The sequence below is a fragment of the Cibotium barometz genome, chromosome 38 (genome assembly GCF_041138505.1).
Source record: "Cibotium barometz isolate CiBa-2024 chromosome 38, ASM4113850v1, whole genome shotgun sequence".
Taxonomy (NCBI): Eukaryota; Viridiplantae; Streptophyta; class Polypodiopsida; order Cyatheales; family Cibotiaceae; genus Cibotium; species Cibotium barometz.
This window is the reverse complement of record NC_141083.1, coordinates 19,646,275-19,660,205: the sequence shown is the minus strand read 5'-3', so window position 1 is coordinate 19,660,205 and position 13,931 is coordinate 19,646,275. Positions and strand designations below refer to the sequence as shown.

Genomic DNA, 13,931 nt, shown 5'->3' with positions numbered 1-13,931 from the left:
CATGTTGCTCCGAACTGCCTTTGTTTTGTGAAGATTGATCTTCACCCATACTCTTTTCTTCAATGATTAGCATTGATACCAAATTTGTAAAGTTGGGAATGTTCTCCCAAGTTTGAATAGACATCTTGAATGCCTTGTATTGTGGCCTAAGACTATATAGACATACTTTCATCTTATCATCATCATTAGAAACACTAATAGTGAATGCAAGGGATTCCACGATGTCCTTGATCTTAAAGACATAATCATTCATAGACATGTTTTTTTTCTCCACAGTATGAAGTTCATTCTTCAACTGAATCTTTTGTACCTTGGTATTAGTTTCATACAACTTCACCAAGGTGTTCCATGCCTCCTTGGGTGACTTGGCATCTTGTATATGTCCAATTATGATGTCTTGTATACAATAGAAAGCCAATATATGACTTTCCTTGCTCCTTGATTCTAATCCTTGTTCCATGCCTCCTTGGGTGACTTGGCATCTTGTATATGTCCAATTATGATGTCTTGTATATACAATAAAAAGCCAATATATGACTTTCCTTGCTCCTTGATTCTAATCCTTATATTCTTTTACATATGCAACAGTTAGATTAATCTCAAGTATCTCTAGTGCATTCTCATGTTCACCTTCAACGTAGTCCCAGTAGCCTTTTCCCATTAGAAAATTTGCTAATCTAAACCTCCAAGCATGGAAGTTATTCTTGTCAAGCTTCTCTACAACAATGTGGTTACTTTCATCATTTGACATCTTGTCTACAGCACAAAGTCACCAAAAATAGCACTTTTATTTGACCTGCACAAATTGTTGTATTCTCTATAGCAGCGGTACTATACTACACCCAAACTGTCACAACCAGTAACTTTGATGTACATACATACACACAATGACACATGTAAGACCTTTTTACAGAGTGATTCTCATTTTTAAATTCTTAAACTCTTCTCGTAGTCTCACCGAGAAGTCTTCTCCTTTGTGCCTTCAAACTTTTGATTTCACTACTCTTTATACTAAATTAGACTTAAACGACTTGTGTAATAGAATTAAATCTTAAATTTATCAAGTCTTTCATTACAAACTAGAGCACAATAGATACAAAGCTTCGTTGATAGAAAAATCAACTTTTCATTTTGATTTTTGTTGGTTGAAAAACAAAAACCAAGACATAGCCAAGAATTAAAAAAGATACAATAATAGAATTAAATCTTTGATTTGTCAAGTCTTTCATTATAAACTAGAGCACAATAGATACAAAGCTTTGTTGATAGAAAAATCAGCTCTTCATTTTGATTTTTGTTGGTTGAAAAACAAAACCAAGACATAGCCAAGAATACAAAAAAGATACACTAATATTGTAGACCAAGATGATATTATGTCTTGGTTAGATTTTCGCCCAGATAACCTCTATATAACCTTAGGCGATTCCTTATTTAAACAAACCATTGGTATTCCTATGAGTACTAATTGTGTCGTTTTTCTTGTCAACTTTTATCTTTTTACATATGAATTTGAATTTATGGAATGCCTAATTTCCGTTGATATATGTCCCGTCTTTCTTCACAATCTTTGTAAAGTGAGACGTTTTGTTGATAATCTTTTTGTTCCCAATATTTTTGATTTCCAAGACTTGATGTATTTAAACCCTACCTCTCTAAGTGGAGGAATTTATCCCCAAGAGTTTTGTGAACTTAACTGCACTACAAATAATGACCATTGTTCTTTTTTGGACCTTAAGATTTCTCAATCTTTGTGTTGGTTCGAATATAGATATATATAATAAACGTACACAACCCAAGCATTCCAACTTAAATATCATAAGAATACCTCACTACTTCACTTCTAACATTTCTAAAATAACTAAATATGGTGTTGTCTCTTCTCAATCATTCAAATTCTCTTATATTTATTCAAACAAGTTTAATTTTATTACTCAAGTTTTTCCAACTCATCAATTTGCTTATGCAAAAGGATTATTCCTTTAAAAAGATTTTAAGCAAAGTTCGTTACTTTTTGAATCGAAGTAGATATATCTTTTGAGATTTTTGCTTTTGAAATGTTTAAGATTACAAGTAATAAGTTTCACAAAAATGGAGAGCTCAAAAGTCCAATTTCAATTTAGATCATTTTAGCTCTTAGTTGTTATTTATCATTACTTCTAGTCTTGCTTAATCATTACTTTAATAGAAAAGTGATTTACTTTTACTAGTCTAGTTGTAAGTGCTAGCCTTCATCATGCTTGAGTTTGTCTTTCACCTCCAAAGAAGTGATAAAAACTTTGCTCGTTGATCTCTATATAAAAATTCTATCCTTTGTTGAGACAAAATCTTATATATAAACATGCACCTACTTTGGGATGCTGATGACATGAGTAGAGCTGTTGTAGCACCTAGTCCATGCTATGCATGATGAAGTTGATGATCTTATATTTCATGATTGAACAATCGTTGAGATAAAGTTCACACTTTTTGTATTAAGTGAATTATTCATTTAAAGTTGGTATTAATAAATAGTTATTAAAATTTTATTTAACTTGTTTATTAGAAATTCTTTTGTTGTTGTTCAATAAAGAATTTGCTTGTGTATGTGGACGTGTTTGATTTATTTATGTATTTGTTTATTTTTGCAAGTTATTTTTTTTTCTCCAATGTCTTTATTAAGTTTTTTGTAATACAATTTTGTTTGTTTTTGGTCTCTTCTTTCTTTTAAAATTATTCATAAGTTCAAATTCATATGGCCTTATAATAATATATATATATAATAATACAAGTGTCATGCATGGACTAGGACTTAACCTACTATTATCTTTTAGTTTTCATTTTCTTATCTTTAACTACTATCCCAATGTCGAGAAATAAAGTTCATGAAGTTTTTGGCATCCCTCTTTGGATTGGATGAGTGTTTTATACTAACTTCCACCCATAAACAAAAGAAAAGTAGTAAATGAGACCCAACATGGTGATGAGACTCCAACTCCTTGCTACCTTTGACATTCTTTTGCTTTGGTTGGGAGAAGATTCTTTCGTAGTAAGCTATGTTGCGATATGTGTGTGTGTGTGTATATATATATATATATATATATATATATATATATATGATCACTTATCTTTTGTAAGTTGATATTGGAACGTATAAAGAGACCTTCCCATTCGCTTAATGTCAGATACACAAAGCCTACGAACTTCATGTACATAGTTGCTTAAGACTAGTAATACCATTTTTAAAATTGACCAACCTAGTACGAAAACTAGTCATTTATACATACATCATTTTTAACAATAAGTAATACACAATCATTCCCTTGCAGTAGTTTTCATGTGAGCTCCTCTTTTTCCTTTTCTTGCTTGCTTGATTGCATGCTATTGTATTCTTACCTGCTTGATAAATGCATGTTTGAATAGAGAAAATCGTAGGTTTCCCTCTCCACTAGCTTGTAAGCACAATCTCCCTAAATGTTAGTCTCTCTCTCTCTCTCTCTCTCTCTCCATTAAGTATACCAATTGTTGAAGTCTATTTTGAAGGCTTGCATCACAAAGAAACACTTAAGGCAAGAGTATTTCATCATTCTCAACCATTGGACATTTATCTTCTTAATCAGTAATATATGTACAGCTATTATACACTTGCTATTGACATTTGGCATGAAATTGAGCGATTGTACACTTAATACTACCACAAGATATTATATAATCTCTCTACAATATTAGCATATGTACAACTTCATGGACTTACGATTTAACCATATAGGTTCATTGACAATTGTCCATAGACAACTTTATGGACTTATGATTCAATCATATGGATACATGGACAGTTTTATGGGCTTGTGATTTAGCCATTTGGTATTAAATCCAGACGTCATACTTGAGTGCAATTACCCTCATGCTACAACCACACAATTGGCTGCTGTATAAAACCATTACAAGACCTTACAAAGGCCTTCTCACGCATAACTTGCACCATAGAATACAAGACGGCTCTCCATTTGTACATGCTTGCATACCCAAAATTTTGACTCTAAATACTCTAATGAAACTCTCCAAGACAACCGTTTTGTGGGTTAAAAGAGTAGAAAACCTTGAGCTTCAGAAGCTCCAAAAGCACCACAAAGCCGATACACGTGCTGAATCCCAGGATTATACCTCAATGGAGCTCCATGAACCCAGACAAAAGTCCTGTTTTTGCATGCCTCAATTCAAGGGGCAGAGTCAGATCACAGTGAAACACAACTAGAGTTTTGCAAACTCGTGATACTACGCCGAGGGTTCCTGATCTGGAACCCTTCAGAGTCATCAGTGGATTCATTCCCTAAAATAACAGATTAGACTGCCAGGACTAGTGGCTGATAATCAGCTTGGGCAGGAAGAATCACCCAATCAGAGCAGAGGTAATTTTGGTTTGGTCATCACTCTGCAAAAATATCCCTTTGTTCAGGACAATAATTCTACAGCCAAGGGACCTGCTCATCATAAAAGACTGTGCAGGATGGTAATCCAATCTGAGTTTATGAAATATAAGAGCTTACTTGCAACCGCCAGATGCTTCAATGGGCAGACAAATTTAAACCAACAAAAACCCATATTAGTAGCTCCAAATGTAGGACCCTGTCAACCTTCATTTCCTGGCTTAAAGAGTGAAGGGCTGGTATGACAGACCCATTTTTCTATGCAGCTGATTTACTTACTGTGACTGCACGCTTGGTAGCACAGTTCGGCCAGCTGCAAAACACCCATGCTACTCCATACATGCATATGCACATGGTCTATGCTTTAATGACTTGTACTATGGAGGTGTATACATACACTAGTGCGGTTCAAAGACCCATGATATGGTGGTGCATACATGCACTCATGCGGTTCAAAAGTTATCAAGAGGTTCAAAGATCCATGCTATGGTGGTGCATACATACACTCATACGGTTTAGAATTTCCCCAACAGATTCGAAGACCCATGCTATGGTGGTGCATACATAGACTCATACGGCTCAGAATTCTTTGAGGGGTTCAAAGACCCCATTACGGTTTAGATTCCACAAGAAACTCATGAAAAGCAAATCAGACACACATCCATACATGGATACATGCATACAAGAATACATACATACATGGATGCATTTATGCATACATACATGGACACATACATACACGTGACAAATGCATACATGGTCTATGCTTCAAATGTACAGTCACAGCACAGTGAAGACTGTGAGACGTATATATACATGAATTAATGGATACTCTTCTACGAAAGAAAGACAACCCTGTGTCAATGGGCTTAGTCTGTAAGAAGCCCATTCTCTTTTTTACATGCATGGAGAAGAAAAGTGCGAAAGACTAGCCTGTTACCGCAAACGCTGCTGTTGGCTTGTACGCCACCACAGCTATCTCTCTCCCGCCTCTTAGGGTTTCCGCGCACAGGACCTGTTTATGCAGTAAAAACCCGATCTCTTACGCCTTCTCTCTCTCGCCCGCCCCTTAGGGTTGCCGATCTGTTGATGTATATGTATGAAATACGTTCACACCTTTACGGGGATAATCGGCGGCCATTTGGCAGTGTCCGCCCGCCTCCCCTCGTTATTGTCTTTACTAATTTGGGCGTATGGAGAAGTTCCTTCCTCTCTATATTATCTTAAGGAATCTCTTCTATACAAGATAAAGCGCCTACCCTTTTAAGTGGAGAAAGGAGAAGGATAATTTTTGAAAAGAAGAAGAGAAGACACTCTTTGGAGGTTTCTTCCAGACGCATTGGGGCTCACAATTAATTGTCACCATCAAGTCATATATATAATACATTAGAAAGCAAATTGTCCACATACACACACATATATATCTTCTAATATTATATTATGTACATGTGTAAGAGAGAATATAAAAAACCAATGCATATATAGATAAATACATACATACACACACACATATATATTACGTATGTATGTATCTATAGGTATATAAGCATGTATATATAAATAGATCTATATATATATATATATATATTATACATTAGAAAGCAATCCCCCCTCCTCCACATACACACACATATCTGTTAAAGTGAGTATCTCATGTGGAAATAAAGTCGTAACTAACTAAGTCGGCCATTTCCATTTTGAGGGTATATATACCCATGCCCACTATTGTATCTAATCATCTATTCATTGCTAATCAAGGTCAAGCGTTGTTCGTCAACTTTTCTCTCTCTCTCTCTCTCTGCGTCAACTTCTCTCTCTACGTGTATTCAAACTTCCGCTGGATCGATTCTGACATGGTATCAGAGCTGAGTGCTCGTTGATTCTTGGGCACACGGAGGAGTTGGAGAAGGTGGCTGCTGCAGCGTTTCAGCATGGCAGAGCACAATAGCGAAGGTGTTGGCGGCCGGTTGAGGCGAAGGTGTTGGCGACCGGTTGAAGCGGCTGGATGGTGGTCGGCTGGTGGTGGGATATTCTGGGCAGCAAGGAGTGTTTTTTTTCTTGGCGGGGACTGCAGATGTTACGTTTTCGGGGACATTACCATACCCAGCGCTGAGCTGGACAACTGCCTCTTGGCTCGATTGTGATCGGAGCACGCCCTGCCCAGCGTTTCTTAAAACGCTACTGCTCTCTGTGCTTGGCAAACTTTGGAGCAGGCAGACCGGGTCGACTGAGAAGAGGTGGACGGAGTTTTCGAGATGGGACTCCCGTGTTCGAGCAAGGACGACAAACTGAATGGCGACAACTATGCGCATTGGAATTTGATCATGAGGCTGTGGTTTAGCAGAAAAGGCTTATGGGACATTGTTGATGGCTCGGAGGAACGTCCCCGAAGGGATAGCAATCAGTTCACACGTCTTCAGGAGGAGGAGTTTCTCAAATCTCTTGTGGATTGGGATGCCCACAATGCGAAGGCGATGTCGGCGATTGCAGAATCTCTCACCAAGGAAATTTCCCCTGCCATTCAGACTTTAAAGACTGCCAAGGAAATGTGGTCAAAGCTTGCAGGAATGTTTGATCGAGACTCAACAATGCGAGCAGTAACCCTTCTCGGCCAGTTGTTTTCCATCAAGTTTGAAACCGGGACCTCTATGCAGTCACTTCTAATGAAGGCAAAGGTTATCCATGATCAGTTATCGACTATGAATAGTGCATTAACTAGTACCCAGTTAGCTGCCTTGGTTCTTACGAAGTTGCCTGAGGAGTACGAGATGGTCTCGAGGGCATTACGCTTACAAGTCACGAAGGAAAAGCTGGAATTTGATGATCTCAGCTCTTTTCTCATTGAGGAGGAAGCAGTGCTCATTTCCCAAGGCAAGATTCGGGTTCCGAAGGATGTAGAATCGGCACATGCTGCATCGGAATCCAATAAGAAGTCTAGGAGCCGTTGTTATAAGTGCGGAAAGCGAGGGCATTTGGCTCGGGATTGCACATCCAAAGCTAAAGCTCAAGGCTCGACAAATGACAAAGGCAAAGGCAAAGCTGACGAGGATGACAGGGACAGTGATTCTAAGAGGGATGCTACGGCGTCTGCCGGTGTGGCGAGGACTTCACTGGCACATGCTCCAGCATTCTAGCTTGGTGGATGGATGCTACCACGTGCTTCAGCCAGAGAGAGGCATGTGAGTGGCAGAGAGGGGCAGTCTGTGCTCCCGTTTTGGTGATTTGGACCCGTGTGTCGGAGTTCAAGGCACATGCATCTGGCATGGAACAGCTTGACAAATCTATGGACGTGATGTGTTCGTAGTTCATTGGTAGTAGACTATGGATGGGATGAGTTCCTTGTTCATTGTGTAGCAGAATTTTGGGCGTCGTGTCTGACAGTTCAAGCATTCAGAGATTTTTGGACGTGATGTGTTCTCAGTTCAACGAATGGGGGATCATGGATGTGGAGTTGTCTGCAATTCATTATTCTATGTGGCAGCTAAAGCTCAAGATGGCATTTTCTTGAGGAGACATGTTGTTTGGTGCATTTTCCGAGGTGTATTCGGTATCCGGCCGGTACTGAGGTGTCCATGGTTGCATCTACATCAACTTGGTTTCTTCATCTATGTCCACTATGAGCTACAGAGAGGGTGTTAAAGTGAGTATCTCATGTGGAAATAAAGTCGTAACTAACTAAGTCGGCCATTTCCATTTTGAGGGTATATATACCCATGCCCACTATTGTATCTAATCATCTATTCATTGCTAATCAAGGTCAAGCGTTGTTCGTCAACTTCTCTCTCTCTCTCTCTCTGCGTCAACTTCTCTCTCTACGTGTATTCAAACTTCCGCTGGATCGATTCTGACAATCTTCTAATATTATATTATGTGCATGTGTAAGAGAGAGAATATACATACTTATACATATATAGATAAATACATACATACACACACACACATATATAAATACATACACACACACACACATATATATATTATGTATGTATGTATCTATAGGTATGTAAGCATATGTATATATAAATAAATCTATACAAACACACGCACACCACACAAACACACGCACATGATACGCACACACATGCACATATACACACAAACATGATACACACACATGCACACAAACACACACATACACACACTCGCATGTATGGGCACGCGTGCACACACATAGAGATATGCACACTTACACATACACACACAAGCTTGCACATACACATACATCTGTATTTATGCACACAAGCACATACATACACTCACATACACAAGTATATGCATGCACACATGTATACATAGATGGAAACGCATACACATTCGCACATGCTACATGCACACACTCACACGTGCACATGCACATGCACACGCATATACACAAAAATGTACACACGGACATATTCACACGCTCACACACACGTATATGCACACACTCGCACATGGATACACACAAACACAAACATACACACCATGTACACACACTAGCCATACACATAATCAAGACACTTGCACGACGTATAAAGTCGACATTACACAATCACACACATGTATATATGTGCACACATAATCACACACATGCGTGCAAGTGTGTGTGTGTGTGTGTGGGAGAGAGAGAGAGAGAGAGAGAGAGAGAGAGAGAGAATGTGTGTGTGTTTCTATGCGTGTGTGAGGGGGTGTGAAGAGAGAGTGCATGTGCATGTGCATGTGCATGTGTATGCATAAGAGAGGGGTGTGTGTGTGTGTGTGTGTGTGTGAGACGGAGATGGAGATGGAGCCGCTTAACGTCGACTTTATTGATCTAAAGAGACCAATCGATGGAGAGACTTGAACCCAGGTGGGTTAATGTCATCCGAAGGGCAATCCCACTAGCCATTTCTACCCCACGATGGGTGGCAGAAAGGTAGAGAGAGAGAGAAAGAGAGAGAGAGAGAGGGGGGGTATATTGCACGTGTATATGCGTGCATGTGAGAAGATAGGATGTTTGTGTGTGCATGCGTGGGAGATTGTGTCTCTTTGAGACACACACACACACGTATGCATACATGCACACACATGAACGTACATGTATTCATGCACACACATGAAGACACACACATATACATGCATATGTACGCACATAAGTATATACATATATATACACACATACACAAACTCACATACACAAGTACACATGTGCACACCCACATGCACATCCATGTATACATAGATGCACATGCATACACATTTGCACATATACATGCACACACAAACACATTCACATGCTCGCACACTTGCATATGGAGACACAAACACAAACATATACACGTACACACACTCACACCATACACATAGAGATATGCACATACACACACTAGCACATACACACAATCAAGACACTTGCACGATGCATGGAGGCATGAAGTTGACATTACATAATCACAGACACGTGTGTATGTACACACACAATTACATAGATAAGCATGCAAGTATGTGTGCGTGCGTGAGAGAGAGAGAGAGAGAGAGAGAGAGAGAAAGAGAGAGTTTCTATATGTGTGTGTGAGGGGTTGTGGGAACAGAGAGTACATACATGTGTATGCGAGAGAGAGAGAGAGAGAGAGAGAGAGAGAGAGAGAGAGGGCGGGTGCATGTGCATGTGTATATGTGTGTATGTGAGGATGTTTGTATGCGCATGCATGGAAGATTGAGTGTGTGTCTTTGTGAGAGACACACACACACACATGCATGTACGCATGCACACATACATGCACACACATGAACATACACACTTGCACATATATACACATGGCATACACACCACATAGAGTACATGCACACACACTTAGACGTACACACACTCACTTACATGTACACACATGTATACACATACACTCACCTACACAAACATATGCATAGAGTTGCACATTCGTATATGCATACATGCACATGTACACTCACCTACACAAACACACACAATCGCATGCATGGACATACGTACACACACAGAGATATGCACACTTAGGCATGAAGTTGACATTACATAATCACAGACACGTGTGTATGTACACACACAGTTACATAGATAAGCGTGCAAGTATGTGTGTGTGCGAGAGAGAGAGAGAGAGAGAGAGAGAGAGAGAGAGAGTTTCTATATGTGTGTGTGAGGGGTTGTAGGAACAGAGAGTACATACATGTGTATGAGAGAGAGAGAGAGAGAGAGAGAGAGGGCACGTGCATGTGCATGTGTATATGTGTGTATGTGAGGATGTTTGTATGCACATGCATGGAAGATTGAGTGTGTGCCTTTGTGAGAGACACACACACGCACACGCATGTACGCATGCACACACATGAACATACACACTTGCACATATATACACATGGCATACACACCACATAGAGTACATGCACACACACTTAGACGTACACACATGTATACACATACACTCACCTACACAAACATATGCATAGAGTTGCACATTTGTATATGCATACATGCACATGTACACTCACCTACACAAACACACACACTCGCATGCATGGACATACGTACACACACAGAGATATGCACACTTAAACACACACACACACATACACTCAAGCTTGCACATACACATACATGCATATGCACGCTTATAAGCACAAAAATAGATACACACATACACAAGTGCACATGCACACATATGTATACATAGACACACATCCATACACATTTGCACGTGTACATGCACACACTCTCACACACATATACATGTACATATGCACATACATACATATATATACAAGATAAAGCAAGGGTGCCTACCCTATAAACCTAGCCTTTACATAGAGAAAGGAGAGGGAGAACTTTTGAAAAGAAGAAAGTCGAGGGAGAAGAAAGTCTTTAGGGATTTATTTCCCACATGCTTAGATGCATTAGGGCTCACAATTAATTATCACCATCAAGACATTTGCTCATTGAATGAGTTTCTTATATCTATATATATGTGTGTGTGTGTCTTTGGGGATTTATTTCCCACATGCCTAGATGCATTAGGGCTCACAATTAATTATCACCATCAAGACATTTGCTCATTGAATGAGTTTCTTATATCTATATATGTGTGTGTGTGTGTGTGTGTCTGTATATATATATATATATATATATATATATATATAAAATACATTAGAAAGCAAATTTCCCACCCCCCTCTCCCCCTCCTCCACACACACACACACACACACACACACACACACACACACACACATCTTCTAATATTATATTATATGCATGTGTAAGAGAGAGAATATACCTACCTATACATACTTAGATAAATACACACACACACACACACACTCACACATATTATATGCATGTGTAAGAGAGAGAATATACATACCTATACATACATAGATAGATACACACACACACACACAGATAAATACATACAAACACACATATATAATATGTATGTATGTATCTATCTATAGGTATGTAAGCATGTATATATAAATAGATCTATATGTATGTCGACGTGCACATGTATGTGCATACACACACATGCACAACACATAGACACACGCACATGATACATGCACATATGCACACATACACACACATTCACATGCATGGACACACGTGCACACACAGAGATATACACAATTACACGCACACACACTCAAGATTTCACATACACATACATGCGTGTACATGCACACAAGCACATACATATACACACATACATGCACTGACATACACAAGTACATGCGCACACACATGCATGCACACATGTATACATAAACGTAAACTCATACACATTTAAACATGGTACATGCACACTCTCACACACACATGCATGCACACATGTATACATAAACGTAAACTCATACACATTTGAACATGATACATGTACACTCTCACACACACATATGCACGTGCACGTGCACACACAGATAAAAAAAAGATGTACATGGATATATTCACATGTCACACACACGTACATGCACATACTTGCACATGGATACACACAGACACAAAAATACACACACTCACACCATACACACACTGGCATACACGCACAATCAAGAGACCTGCATGACACATACACGCATAAAGTCAACATTGCACAATAGTGTATACATGTGTATGTGCACAGACAATCACACACATTAGCGTGCAAAAGAAAAGACAAAATACATTGTATGTAAGATACACTTATTTAAGAGTGAGCAAACCTCATCATGCATTCCTATGTATTAAAATTTAATATTAATTAAAAGTATATGTGTATGTGTGTTTATTTATTTTTTAAATGCACATGTATATATATAGGTAAATACACGTGTATATATAGGTATATGCACATGTATATATAGGTAAATACACGTGTATATAGGTATATGCACATGTTTATATATTAATTAAAGTATATGTGTATGTGTGTTTATTTATTTTTTAAATGCACATGTATATATAGGTAAATACACGTGTATATAGGTATATGCACATGTTTATATATTAATTAAAAGTATATGTGTATGTGTGTTTATTTATTTTATAAATGCATATGTATATATAGGTACATGTCTCTAAATATAATAAAACATAATATTATAGATAATATATATTTACATATGTGTGTGTGTGTGCATGCGTGCGTGACAAAGAGAGTATGTGTTTGTGTGTATATATGTGTGTGTACATGTATATATGTAAGAGAGAGAGAGAGAGAGAGAGAGAGAGAGAGAGACATGGAAGTCTATGTATGAGAGTGTGTGGGAGGGGGGGAGGGAAGAGTGTGTTTGCATTAGTGCATGTGCAGGTGTGTACATGTGTGTGTGTGTGTGTGTGTGTGTGTGTGTGAGAGAGAGAGAGAGAGAGAGAGAGAGAGAGAGAGAGAGAGAGAGTTTCAACATTTGAGAGTGTGTGCGTGTATATGTGTGTGAGAGAGAGAGGGTGTGCATGTGTGTGTGCACAAACCTCACCACACATTCCCACCATTAATTTAATGAATTAAACATGTGTGTGTGTGTGTGTGTGAGAGAGAGAGAGAGAGAGAGAGAGAGAGAGAATGTGTGTGTATGCATTTGTGTAAGAGAGAGAGTTTCTACGTGTGAGAGTGTGTGTGTGTGTAAAGAGAGAGGGAGTGTGTTTGAGAGAGAGAGAGAGAGAGAGAGAGAGAGAGAGAGAGAATTTCTATGTGTGAGATAGTTTGTGTGGGAGGAGAGTGTGTGTTTGCATTAGTGCATGTGCGGGTGTGTACATGTGTGTGTGTGTATGTGTGTGTGTGTGTGAGAGAGAGAGAGAGAGAGAGAGAGAGAGAGTGCATGCATGTGCGTACATCTGCATCTATGTGTGTGCTTGAGAGAGAGCGAGATGGGGCAAGCTTGGAGAGAGAGAGAGAGAGAGAGAGAGAGAGAGAGAGAGAGAGAGAGAGGTGTAAAGAGGGAGAGGGTGAAAATAGAGAGAGAGAGAGAGAGAGAGCGAGAGATAGAGAATAAAAAGTAGCTTTTAATAAAATATAAATTAAATTAAAAATGTATATATATATGTGTGTATACATGTATGTGTGTTTTTAT

At 38.8% G+C, this 13,931-nt stretch overlaps 1 long non-coding RNA gene across 1 annotated transcript; it reads right to left on the bottom strand.

Annotated features, from left to right (window-relative positions):
- Window positions 1–3,709: 3,709 nt before the first annotated feature.
- Window positions 3,710–5,583, bottom strand: LOC147616427 (uncharacterized). Its single transcript, XR_015262496.1, has 2 exons — window positions 4,524–5,583; window positions 3,710–4,408 (listed from the first exon to the last, which is right to left on the bottom strand). It is a non-coding gene; the product is annotated as an uncharacterized LOC147616427 (long non-coding RNA).
- Between the last annotated feature and the right edge of the window lie 8,348 nt (window positions 5,584–13,931).